Source organism: Podarcis tiliguerta (genome assembly GCF_965153285.1).
Source record: "Podarcis tiliguerta genome assembly, chromosome: 4".
Lineage (NCBI taxonomy): Eukaryota > Metazoa > Chordata > Lepidosauria > Squamata > Lacertidae > Podarcis > Podarcis tiliguerta.
This window is the reverse complement of record NC_139537.1, coordinates 90742259-90756090: the sequence shown is the minus strand read 5'-3', so window position 1 is coordinate 90756090 and position 13832 is coordinate 90742259.

The window sequence follows — 13832 nt, the reverse complement described above, 5'->3', positions numbered from 1 at the left end:
AATGGTGCCACACTGTTGCAAACAATCCCCTGAAAGCTTTTTCGGTGGAAACAGATGGGTTTTTATCATGGGAAACAGAATTAGCCCTCGAGGTCTGAACACCTTTTTTTGAAAAAATCCCTAAGCCGCGCGGTCACAATTTCAGCAAAAATCTGACGTTCTGCAATTTAGTCAAAAATGGTGCCAAACTCTTGCAAACAATCCCCTGAAAGCTTTTTCGGTGGAAACAGATGGGTTTTAATCCTGGGAAAAAGAATTAGCCCTCGACGTCTGAACACCTTTTTTTGAAAAAATCCCTAAGCCGCGCGGTCACAATTTCAGTAAAAATCTGACTTTCTGCAATTTAGTCAAAAATGGTGCCACACTGTTGCAAACCATTACCTGAAAGCTTTTTCGGTGGAAACAGATGGGTTTTAATCCTGGGAAACAGAATTAGCCCTCGACGTCTGGACAACTTTTTTTGAAAAAATTCCTAAGCCGCGCGGTCACAATTTCATCAAAAATCTGACGTTCTGCAATTTAGTCAAAAATGGTGCCAAACTGTTGCAAACCATCCCCTGAAAGCTTTTTCGGTGGAAACACATGGGTTTTAATCCTGGGAAACAGAATTAGCCCTCGACGTCTGGACAACTTTTTTTGAAAAAATCCCTAAGCCGCGCGGTCACAATTTCAGCAAAAATCTGACCTTCTGCAATTTAGTCAAAAATGGTGCCAAACTGTTGCAAACGATCCCCTGAAAGCTTTTTCGGTGGAAACAGATGGGTTTTTATCATGGGAAACAGAATTAGCCCTCGAGGTCTGAACACCTTTTTTTGAAAAAAATCCCTAAGCCGCGCGGTCACAATTTCAGCAAAAATCTGACGTTCTGCAATTCACTCTAAAATGCTGCCAAACTCTTGAAAACGATCCCCTGAAAGCTTTTACGATGGAAACAGATGGGTTTTAATCCTGGGAAACCGAATTAGCCCTCGACGTCTGAACAACTTTTTTTGAAAAAATCCCTAAGCCGCGCGGTCACAATTTCAGCAAAAATCTGACGTTCTGCAATTTATTAAAAAATGGTGCCAAACTTTTGCAAATGATCCCCTGAAAGCTTTTTCGGTGGAAACAGATGTGTTTTTATCATGGGAAACAGAATTAGCCATCGACGTCTGAACAACTTTTTTTGAAAAAATCCCTAAGCCGCGCGGTCACAATTTCAGCAAAAATCTGACGTTCTGCAATTTAGTCAAAAATGGTGCCAAACTCTTGCAAACGATCCCCTGAAAGCTTTTACGGTGGAAACAGATGGGTTTTAATCCTGGGAAACAGAATCAGCCCTCGACGTCTGGACAACTTTTTTTGAAAAAATCCCTAAGCCGCGCGGTCACAATTTCAGCAAAAATCTGACGTTCTGCAATTTAGTCAAAAATGGTGCCAAACTGTTGCAAATGATCCCCTGAAAGCTTTTTCGGTGGAAATAGATGGGTTTTTATCATGGGAAACAGAATTAGCCCTCGAGGTCTGAACACCTTTTTTTGAAAAAATCCCTAAGCCGCGCGGTCACAATTTCAGCAAAAATCTGACGTTCCGCAATTTTGTCAAAAATGCTTCCAAACTCTTGCAAACAATCCCCTGAAAGCTTTTTCGGTGGAAACAGATGGGTTTTAATCCTGGGAAAAAGAATTAGCCCTCGACGTCTGAACACCTTTTTTTGAAAAAATCCCTAAGCCGCGCGGTCACAATTTCAGTAAAAATCTGACGTTCTGCAATTTAGTCAAAAATGGTGCCACACTGTTGCAAACCATCCCCTGAAAGCTTTTTCGGTGGAAACAGATGGGTTTTAATCCTGGGAAACAGAATTAGCCCTTGACGTCTGGACAACTTTTTTTGAAAAAATCCCTAAGCCGCGCGGTAACAATTTCAGCAAAAATCTGACGTTATGCAATTTAGTCAAAAATGGTGCCACACTGTTGCAAACCATCCCCTGAAAGCTTTTTCGGTGGAAACAGATGGGTTTTAATCCTGGGAAACAGAATTAGCCCTCGACGTCTGGACAACTTTTTTTGAAAAAATCCCTAAGCCGCGCGGTCACAATTTCAGCAAAAATCTGACGTTCTGCAATTTAGTCAAAAATGGTGCCACACTGTTGCAAACCATTACCTGAAAGCTTTTTCGGTGGAAACAGATGGGTTTTAATCCTGGGAAACAGAATTAGCCCTCGACGTCTGGACAACTTTTTTTGAAAAAATTCCTAAGCCGCGCGGTCACAATTTCATCAAAAATCTGACGTTCTGCAATTTAGTCAAAAATGGTGCCAAACTGTTGCAAACCATCCCCTGAAAGCTTTTTCGGTGGAAACACATGGGTTTTAATCCTGGGAAACAGAATTAGCCCTCGACGTCTGGACAACTTTTTTTGAAAAAATCCCTAAGCCGCGCGGTCACAATTTCAGCAAAAATCTGACCTTCTGCAATTTAGTCAAAAATGGTGCCAAACTGTTGCAAACGATCCCCTGAAAGCTTTTTCGGTGGAAACAGATGGGTTTTTATCATGGGAAACAGAATTAGCCCTCGAGGTCTGAACACCTTTTTTTGAAAAAAATCCCTAAGCCGCGCGGTCACAATTTCAGCAAAAATCTGACGTTCTGCAATTCACTCTAAAATGCTGCCAAACTCTTGAAAACGATCCCCTGAAAGCTTTTACGATGGAAACAGATGGGTTTTAATCCTGGGAAACCGAATTAGCCCTCGACGTCTGAACAACTTTTTTTGAAAAAATCCCTAAGCCGCGCGGTCACAATTTCAGCAAAAATCTGACGTTCTGCAATTTATTAAAAAATGGTGCCAAACTTTTGCAAATGATCCCCTGAAAGCTTTTTCGGTGGAAACAGATGTGTTTTTATCATGGGAAACAGAATTAGCCATCGACGTCTGAACAACTTTTTTTGAAAAAATCCCTAAGCCGCGCGGTCACAATTTCAGCAAAAATCTGACGTTCTGCAATTTAGTCAAAAATGGTGCCAAACTCTTGCAAACGATCCCCTGAAAGCTTTTACGGTGGAAACAGATGGGTTTTAATCCTGGGAAACAGAATCAGCCCTCGACGTCTGGACAACTTTTTTTGAAAAAATCCCTAAGCCGCGCGGTCACAATTTCAGCAAAAATCTGACGTTCTGCAATTTAGTCAAAAATGGTGCCAAACTGTTGCAAATGATCCCCTGAAAGCTTTTTCGGTGGAAATAGATGGGTTTTTATCATGGGAAACAGAATTAGCCCTCGAGGTCTGAACACCTTTTTTTGAAAAAATCCCTAAGCCGCGCGGTCACAATTTCAGCAAAAATCTGACGTTCCGCAATTTTGTCAAAAATGCTTCCAAACTCGTGCAAACAATCCCCTGAAAGCTTTTTCGGTGGAAACAGATGGGTTTTAATCCTGGGAAAAAGAATTAGCCCTCGACGTCTGAACACCTTTTTTTGAAAAAATCCCTAAGCCGCGCGGTCACAATTTCAGTAAAAATCTGACGTTCTGCAATTTAGTCAAAAATGGTGCCACACTGTTGCAAACCATCCCCTGAAAGCTTTTTCGGTGGAAACAGATGGGTTTTAATCCTGGGAAACAGAATTAGCCCTTGACGTCTGGACAACTTTTTTTGAAAAAATCCCTAAGCCGCGCGGTAACAATTTCAGCAAAAATCTGACGTTATGCAATTTAGTCAAAAATGGTGCCACACTGTTGCAAACCATCCCCTGAAAGCTTTTTCGGTGGAAACAGATGGGTTTTAATCCTGGGAAACAGAATTAGCCCTCGACGTCTGGACAACTTTTTTTGAAAAAATCCCTAAGCCGCGCGGTCACAATTTCAGCAAAAATCTGACGTTCTGCAATTTAGTCAAAAATGGTGCCAAACTCTTGCAAACGATCCCCTGAAAGCTTTTACGGTGGAAACAGATGGGTTTTAATCCTGGGAAACAGAATCAGCCCTCGACGTCTGGACAACTTTTTTTGAAAAAATCCCTAAGCCGCGCGGTCACAATTTCAGCAAAAATCTGACGTTCTGCAATTTAGTCAAAAATGGTGCCACACTGTTGCAAACCATCCCCTGAAAGCTTTTTCGGTGGAAACAGATGGGTTTTAATCCTGGGAAACAGAATTAGCCCTTGACGTCTGGACAACTTTTTTTGAAAAAATCCCTAAGCCGCGCGGTCACAATTTCAGCAAAAATCTGACGTTCTGCAATTTAGTCAAAAATGGTGCCAAACTGTTGCAAACCATCCCCTGAAAGCTTTTTCGGTGGAAACAGATGGGTTTTAATCCTGGGAAACAGAATTAGCCCTCGACGTCTGGACAACTTTTTTTGAAAAAATCCCTAAGCCGCGCGGTCACAATTTCAGCAAAAATCTGACGTTCTGCAATTTTGTCAAAAATGCTTCCAAACTCTTGCAAACAATCCCCTGAAAGCTTTTTCGGTGGAAACAGATGGGTTTTAATCCTGGGAAAAAGAATTAGCCCTCGACGTCTGAACACCTTTTTTTGAAAAAATCCCTAAGCCGCGCGGTCACAATTTCAGTAAAAATCTGACGTTCTGCAATTTAGTCAAAAATGGTGCCACACTGTTGCAAACCATCCCCTGAAAGCTTTTTCGGTGGAAACAGATGGGTTTTAATCCTGGGAAACAGAATTAGCCCTTGACGTCTGGACAACTTTTTTTGAAAAAATCCCTAAGCCGCGCGGTAACAATTTCAGCAAAAATCTGACGTTATGCAATTTAGTCAAAAATGGTGCCACACTGTTGCAAACCATCCCCTGAAAGCTTTTTCGGTGGAAACAGATGGGTTTTAATCCTGGGAAACAGAATTAGCCCTTGACGTCTGGACAACTTTTTTTGAAAAAATCCCTAAGCCGCGCGGTCACAATTTCAGCAAAAATCTGACGTTCTGCAATTTAGTCAAAAATGGTGCCAAACTGTTGCAAACCATCCCCTGAAAGCTTTTTCGGTGGAAACAGATGGGTTTTAATCCTGGGAAACAGAATTAGCCCTCGACGTCTGGACAACTTTTTTTGAAAAAATCCCTAAGCCGCGCGGTCACAATTTCAGCAAAAATCTGACGTTCTGCAATTTTGTCAAAAATGCTTCCAAACTCTTGCAAACAATCCCCTGAAAGCTTTTTCGGTGGAAACAGATGGGTTTTAATCCTGGGAAAAAGAATTAGCCCTCGACGTCTGAACACCTTTTTTTGAAAAAATCCCTAAGCCGCGCGGTCACAATTTCAGTAAAAATCTGACGTTCTGCAATTTAGTCAAAAATGGTGCCACACTGTTGCAAACCATCCCCTGAAAGCTTTTTCGGTGGAAACAGATGGGTTTTAATCCTGGGAAACAGAATTAGCCCTTGACGTCTGGACAACTTTTTTTGAAAAAATCCCTAAGCAGCGCGGTCACAATTTCAGCAAAAATCTGACGTTCTGCAATTTAGTCAAAAATGGTGCCAAACTGTTGCAAACCATCCCCTGAAAGCTTTTTCGGTGGAAACAGATGGGTTTTAATCCTGGGAAACAGAATTAGCCCTCGACGTCTGGACAACTTTTTTTGAAAAAATCCCTAAGCCGCGCGGTCACAATTTCAGCAAAAATCTGACGTTCTGCAATTTAGTCAAAAATGGTGCTAAACTGTTGCAAACGATCCCCTGAAAGCTTTTTCGGTGGAAACAGATGGGTTCTTATCATGGAAAACAGAATTAGCCCTCGACGTCTCAACAACTTTTTTTGAAAAAATCCCTAAGCCGCGCGGTCACAATTTCAGCAAAAATCTGACGTTCTGCAATTCACTCAAAAATGGTGCCACACTGTTGCAAACCATCCCCTGAAAGCTTTTTCGGTGGAAACAGATGGGTTTTTATCATGGGAAACAGAATTAGCCCTCGAGGTCTGAACACCTTTTTTTGAAAAAATCCCTAAGCCGCGCGGTCACAATTTCAGCAAAAATCTGACGTTCTGCAATTTAGTCAAAAATGGTGCCAAACTCTTGCAAACAATCCCCTGAAAGCTTTTTCGGTGGAAACAGATGGGTTTTAATCCTGGGAAAAAGAATTAGCCCTCGACGTCTGAACACCTTTTTTTGAAAAAATCCCTAAGCCGTGCGGTCACAATTTCAGTAAAAATCTGACGTTCTGCAATTTAGTCAAAAATGGTGCCAAACTGTTTCAAACCATCCCCTGAAAGCTTTTTCGGTGGAAACAGATGGGTTTTAATCCTCGGAAACAGAATTAGCCCTCGACGTCTGGACAACTTTTTTTGAAAAAATCCCTAAGCCGCGCGGTCACAATTTCAGCAAAAATCTGACGTTCTGCAATTTAGTCAAAAATGGTGCCAAACTCTTGCAAACGATCCCCTGAAAGCTTTTTCGGTGGAAACAGATGGGTTTTAATCCTGGGAAACAGAATTAGCCCTCGACGTCTGGACAACTTTTTTTGAAAAAATCCCTAAGCCGCGCGGTCACAATTTCAGCAAAAATCTGACGTTCTGCAATTTAGTCAAAAATGGTGCCAAACTCTTGCAAACGATCCCCTGAAAGCTTTTACGGTGGAAACAGATGGGTTTTAATCCTGGGAAACAGAATCAGCCCTCGACGTCTGGACAACTTTTTTTGAAAAAATCCCTAAGCCGCGCGGTCACAATTTCAGCAAAAATCTGACGTTCTGCAATTCACTCAAAAATGGTGCCACACTGTTGCAAACCATCCCCTGAAAGCTTTTTCGGTGGAAACAGATGGCTTTTTATCATGGGAAACAGAATTAGCACTCGACGTCTGAACACCTTTTTTTGAAAAAATCCCTAAGCCGCGCGGTCACAATTTCAGCAAAAATCTGACGTTCTGCAATTTAGTCAAAAATGGTGCCAAACTCTTGCAAACGATCCCCTGAAAGCTTTTACGGTGGAAACAGATGGGTTTTAATCCTGGGAAACAGAATCAGCCCTCGACGTCTGGACAACTTTTTTTGAAAAAATCCCTAAGCCGCGCGGTCACAATTTCAGCAAAAATCTGACGTTCTGCAATTCACTCAAAAATGCTGCCAAAATGTTGCAAACGATCCCCTGAAAGCTTTTTCGGTGGAAACAGATGGGTTTTAATCCTGGGAAAAAGAATTAGCCCTCGACGTCTGAACACCTTTTTTTGAAAAAATCCCTAAGCCGCGCGGTCACAATTTCAGCAAAAATCTGACGTTCTGCAATTCACTCAAAAATGGTGCCAAACTGTTGCAAACGATCCCCTGAAAGCTTTTTCGGTGGAAACAGATGGGTTCTTATCATGGGAAACAGAATTAGCCCTCGAGGTCTGAACACCTTTTTTTGAAAAAATCCCTAAGCCGTGCGGTCACAATTTCAGCAAAAATCTGACGTTCTGCAATTCACTCAAAAATGGTGCCACACTGTTGCAAACCATCCCCTGAAAGCTTTTTCGATGGAAACAGATGGGTTTTTATCATGGGAAACAGAATTAGCCCTCGGGGTCTGAACACCTTTTTTTTCAAAAAATCCCTAAGCCGCGCGGTCACAATTTCAGCAAAAATCTGACGTTCTGCAATTTAGTCAAAAATGGTGCCAAACTCTTGCAAACAATCCCCTGAAAGCTTTTTCGGTGGAAACAGATGGGTTTTAATCCTGGGAAAAAGAATTAGCCCTCGACGTCTGAACACCTTTTTTTGAAAAAATCTCTAAGCCGCGCGGTCACAATTTCAGTAAAAATCTGACGTTCTGCAATTTAGTCAAAAATGGTGCCACACTGTTGCAAACCATCCCCTGAAAGCTTTTTCGGTGGAAACAGATGGGTTTTAATTCTGGGAAACAGAATTAGCCCTTGACGTCTGGACAACTTTTTTTGAAAAAATCCCTAAGCCGCGCGGTCACAATTTCAGCAAAAATCTGACGTTCTGCAATTTAGTCAAAAATGGTGCCAAACTGTTGCAAACCATCCCCTGAAAGCTTTTTCGGTGGAAACAGATGGGTTTTAATCCTGGGAAACAGAATTAGCCCTCGACGTCTGGACAACTTTTTTTGAAAAAATCCCTAAGCCGCGCGGTCACAATTTCAGCAAAAATCTGACGTTCTGCAATTTAGTCAAAAATGGTGCCAAACTCTTGCAAACGATCCCCTGAAAGCTTTTACGGTGGAAACAGATGGGTTTTAATCCTGGGAAACAGAATCAGCCCTCGACGTCTGGACAACTTTTTTTGAAAAAATCCCTAAGCCGCGCGGTCACAATTTCAGCAAAAATCTGACGTTCTGCAATTCACTCAAAAATGGTGCCACACTGTTGCAAACCATCCCCTGAAAGCTTTTTCGGTGGAAACAGATGGCTTTTTATCATGGGAAACAGAATTAGCACTCGACGTCTGAACACCTTTTTTTGAAAAAATCCCTAAGCCGCGCAGTCACAATTTCAGCAAAAATCTGACGTTCTGCAATTTAGTCAAAAATGGTGCCAAACTCTTGCAAACGATCCCCTGAAAGCTTTTACGGTGGAAACAGATGGGTTTTAATCCTGGGAAACAGAATCAGCCCTCGACGTCTGGACAACTTTTTTTGAAAAAATCCCTAAGCCGCGCGGTCACAATTTCAGCAAAAATCTGACGTTCTGCAATTCACTCAAAAATGGTGCCAAACTGTTGCAAACGATCCCCTGAAAGCTTTTTCGGTGGAAACAGATGGGTTCTTATCATGGGAAACAGAATTAGCCCTCGACGTCTGAACAACTTTTTTTGAAAAAATCCCTAAGCCGCGCGGTCACAATTTCAGCAAAAATCTGACGTTCTGCAATTCACTCAAAAATGGTGCCACACTGTTGCAAACCATCCCCTGAAAGCTTTTTCGGTGGAAACAGATTGGTTTTTATCATGGGAAACAGAATTAGCCCTCGAGGTCTGAACACCTTTTTTTGAAAAAATCCCTAAGCCGCGCGGTCACAATTTCAGCAAAAATCTGACGTTCTGCAATTTAGTCAAAAATGGTGCCACACTGTTGCAAACCATCCCCTGAAAGCTTTTACGGTGGAAACAGATGGGTTCTAATCCAGGGAAAAAGAATTAGCCCTCGACGTCTGAACACCTTTTTTTGAAAAAATCCCTAAGCCGCGCGGTCACAATTTCAGCAAAAATGTGACGTTCTGCAATTTAGTCAAAAATGGTGCCAAACTCTTGCAAACGATCCCCTGAAAGCTTTTACGGTGGAAACAGATGGGTTTTAATCCTGGGAAACAGAATCAGCCCTCGACGTCTGGACAACTTTTTTTGAAAAAATCCCTAAGCCGCGCGGTCACAATTTCAGCAAAAATCTGACGTTCTGCAATTCACTCAAAAATGGTGCCACACTGTTGCAAACCATCCCCTGAAAGCTTTTTCGGTGGAAACAGATGGCTTTTTATCATGGGAAACAGAATTAGCACTCGACGTCTGAACACCTTTTTTTGAAAAAATCCCTAAGCCGCGCGGTCACAATTTCAGCAAAAATCTGACGTTCTGCAATTTAGTCAAAAATGGTGCCAAACTCTTGCAAACGATCCCCTGAAAGCTTTTACGGTGGAAACAGATGGGTTTTAATCCTGGGAAACAGAATCAGCCCTCGACGTCTGGACAACTTTTTTTGAAAAAATCCCTAAGCCGCGCGGTCACAATTTCAGCAAAAATCTGACGTTCTGCAATTCACTCAAAAATGGTGCCACACTGTTGCAAACCATCCCCTGAAAGCTTTTTCGGTGGAAACAGATGGCTTTTTATCATGGGAAACAGAATTAGCACTCGACGTCTGAACACCTTTTTTTGAAAAAATCCCTAAGCCGCGCAGTCACAATTTCAGCAAAAATCTGACGTTCTGCAATTTAGTCAAAAATGGTGCCAAACTCTTGCAAACGATCCCCTGAAAGCTTTTACGGTGGAAACAGATGGGTTTTAATCCTGGGAAACAGAATCAGCCCTCGACGTCTGGACAACTTTTTTTGAAAAATTCCCTAAGCCGCGCGGTCACAATTTCAGCAAAAATCTGACGTTCTGCAATTCACTCAAAAATGGTGCCAAACTGTTGCAAACGATCCCCTGAAAGCTTTTTCGGTGGAAACAGATGGGTTCTTATCATGGGAAACAGAATTAGCCCTCGACGTCTGAACAACTTTTTTTGAAAAAATCCCTAAGCCGCGCGGTCACAATTTCAGCAAAAATCTGACGTTCTGCAATTCACTCAAAAATGGTGCCACACTGTTGCAAACCATCCCCTGAAAGCTTTTTCGGTGGAAACAGATTGGTTTTTATCATGGGAAACAGAATTAGCCCTCGAGGTCTGAACACCTTTTTTTGAAAAAATCCCTAAGCCGCGCGGTCACAATTTCAGCAAAAATCTGACGTTCTGCAATTTAGTCAAAAATGGTGCCACACTGTTGCAAACCATCCCCTGAAAGCTTTTACGGTGGAAACAGATGGGTTTTAATCCTGGGAAAAAGAATTAGCCCTCGACGTCTGAACACCTTTTTCTGAAAAAATCCCTAAGCCGCGCGGTCACAATTTCAGCAAAAATCTGACGTTCTGCAATTTAGTCAAAAATGGTGCCAAACTCTTGCAAACGATCCCCTGAAAGCTTTTACGGTGGAAACAGATGGGTTTTAATCCTGGGAAACAGAATCAGCCCTCGACGTCTGGACAACTTTTTTTGAAAAAATCCCTAAGCCGCGCGGTCACAATTTCAGCAGAAATCTGACGTTCTGCAATTCACTCAAAAATGGTGCCACACTGTTGCAAACCATCCCCTGAAAGCTTTTTCGGTGGAAACAGATGGCTTTTTATCATGGGAAACAGAATTAGCACTCGACGTCTGAACACCTTTTTTTGAAAAAATCCCTAAGCCGCGCGGTCACAATTTCAGCAAAAATCTGACGTTCTGCAATTTAGTCAAAAATGGTGCCAAACTCTTGCAAACGATCCCCTGAAAGCTTTTACGGTGGAAACAGATGGGTTTTAATCCTGGGAAACAGAATCAGCCCTCGACGTCTGGACAACTTTTTTTGAAAAAATCCCTAAGCCGCGCGGTCACAATTTCAGCAAAAATCTGACGTTCTGCAATTCACTCAAAAATGCTGCCAAAATGTTGCAAACGATCCCCTGAAAGCTTTTTCGGTGGAAACAGATGGGTTTTAATCCTGGGAAAAATAATTAGCCCTCGACGTCTGAACACCTTTTTTTGAAAAAATCCCTAAGCCGCGCGGTCACAATTTCAGCAAAAATCTGACGTTCTGCAATTCACTCAAAAATGGTGCCAAACTCTTGAAAACGATCCCCTGAAAGCTTTTACGGTGGAAACAGATGGGTTTTAATGCTGGGAAACAGAATCAGCCCTCGACGTCTGGACAACTTTTTCTGAAAAAATCCCTAAGCCGCGCGGTCACAATTTCAGCAAAAATCTGACGTTCTGCAATTCACTCAAAAATGCTGCCAAAATGTTGCAAACGATCCCCTGAAAGCTTTTTCGGTGGAAACAGATGGGTTTTAATCCTGGGAAAAAGAATTAGCCCTCGACGTCTGAACAACTTTTTTTGAAAAAATCCCTAAGCCGCGCGGTCACAATTTCAGCAAAAATCTGACGTTCTGCAATTCACTCAAAAATGGTGCCACACTGTTGCAAACGATCCCTTGAAAGCTTTCTCGGTGGAAACAGATGGGTTTTTATCTTGGGAAACAGAATCAGCCCTCGAGGTCTGAACACCTTTTTTTGAAAAAATCCCTAAGCCGCGCGGTCACAATTTCAGCAAAAATCTGACATTCTGCAATTTAGTCAAAAATGGTGCCAAACTCTTGAAAACGATCCCCTGAAAGCTTTTACGGTGGAAACAGACGGGTTTTAATGCTGGGAAACAGAATCAGCCCTCGACGTCTGGACAACTTTTTTTGAAAAAATCCCTAAGCCGCGCGGTCACAATTTCAGCAAAAATCTGACGTTCTGCAATTCACTCAAAAATGCTGCCAAAATGTTGCAAACGATCCCCTGAAAGCTTTTTCGGTGGAAACAGATGGGTTTTTATCATGGGAAACAGAATTAGCCCTCAACGTCTGAACAACTTTTTTTGAAAAAATCCCTAAGCCGCGCGGTCACAATTTCAGCAAAAATCTGACGTTCTGCAATTCACTCAAAAATGGTGCCACACTGTTGCAAACCATCCCCTGAAAGCTTTTTCGGTGGAAACAGATGAATGAATGAATAAAACTTTATTTGCATAGCCAACAGGCCATAGCATCCAACACCAACAGAAGTACATTACAAATATAGTTAAAATCTTGTGACCTATTAAAACCCTAGGTAAATTAATAATCTCAGTACTTAAAACTTGGCAGAAGTAATAAAATAATAATAATAAAACATAATGATAATAATCATAAAAACCCAGACGAGGAATCCGGGTGACCACACTGATATCATTCAGATACCAGCTCTCAGTCTCATTGCTCTCTCGATAAATTTGGCAACCTTCTCTGTTGTCGAGCTGTTCTGGTCGGCTAGAAGTGAGCACAATTTGGCTTCGCAAGAGCGGCCAGGGATGGCAGATAGGAGCGGCGTGATGGTCTCGTCCCTGAGATCTTTATATAGGGAGCAAGACAAGAGAACGTGTGACGCCGTCTCTACATAGCCAGCTCCACAGGGGCAGAGCCGGTTCTCAAATGGAATTTTTTGATATCTACCTTCAAGAACAGCTGACGGTAACATATTTAGTCTGGCCAGTGTAAAGGCCCGTCTAAGTTTTGGAATGGTTAAGGTAGACAAATAAGGTGCCCGAAAATCAAAATGGGAGGGGGGCAGATAAGCGTACCAAGCACTAAATTTCTTAATATAGGCCAGATTATTCTGCTGCTCAATATCCTTCAAGCGCTGATCGATAATGGTTTTTGCCTTGGGGAGACCCACTTTCAGGAGATGCTGTGCTTGTAGGCCACATGTAAGTAGTTTTTGATGCACTACTTTGGACCACCGACTTCTATGAGCGTCTCGTGCTACTAGAGGTAATAGTCCGGATGGGTTTAAATTTAAACGAAGCCAATAGTTGAATGTTCTTATCCAGGTCCGGGTCTCGACGGAGAGGAGGCCGGTCTCCAGCCGTAGGGCCGCATTTGGTACGCATGATGGAACGGCTAGAATCTGTCTTAGGAATTTAGACTGGACCGTTTCGAGTGTGCGGCAATGATTTCCCGTCCAGATTTGGGCCCCGTAGAGTAGTTGTGCCAAGGGTTTTGCTTGAAAGACCTCCAAAGCTGCTGGGATATGTCTGCCCCCCTTCGTAAAGTAAAAGCGAGACAGTATTTTGACGCTTTGAGATGCTTTTTCCCTGGCATATTTATGGTGGGCCTCCCAGGCCCCTGTTGACTGGAAAACTACTCCGAGGTATTTGAAAATTTTGACCTGTTCTATTGGCTGATTGTCCATCTCCCATCTGTGATGTCTGTTTCTCCTAGCGAAGACCATGACTTTAGTTTTTTGGTGATTAACCACCAATTGATCTCTCCTGCAGTAAGCTGAGAATTCTCTTAGTAGCCTTTTGAGGCCTACTTTAGTTCGTGATAAGAGAACCGCGTCGTCCGCATAGAGGAGCACTGAAATTGATTTTTCGGCCAGTTTGGGGGCATGGAACTCTGGGGATGTTAGGTGTTTGACCATGTCATTGATATATAAGTTAAATAAGGCTGGGGCTAGAATGCAACCCTGCTTGACTCCTTTGGTGGCTGGTACAGGGCCAATTAGTTGCCCATTTACTGAGGCTCTTACATATAACTTGGAGTCTTTATATAGGCTTTTTATCAAGAATAGTAATTTTTTGTCAATGTTGG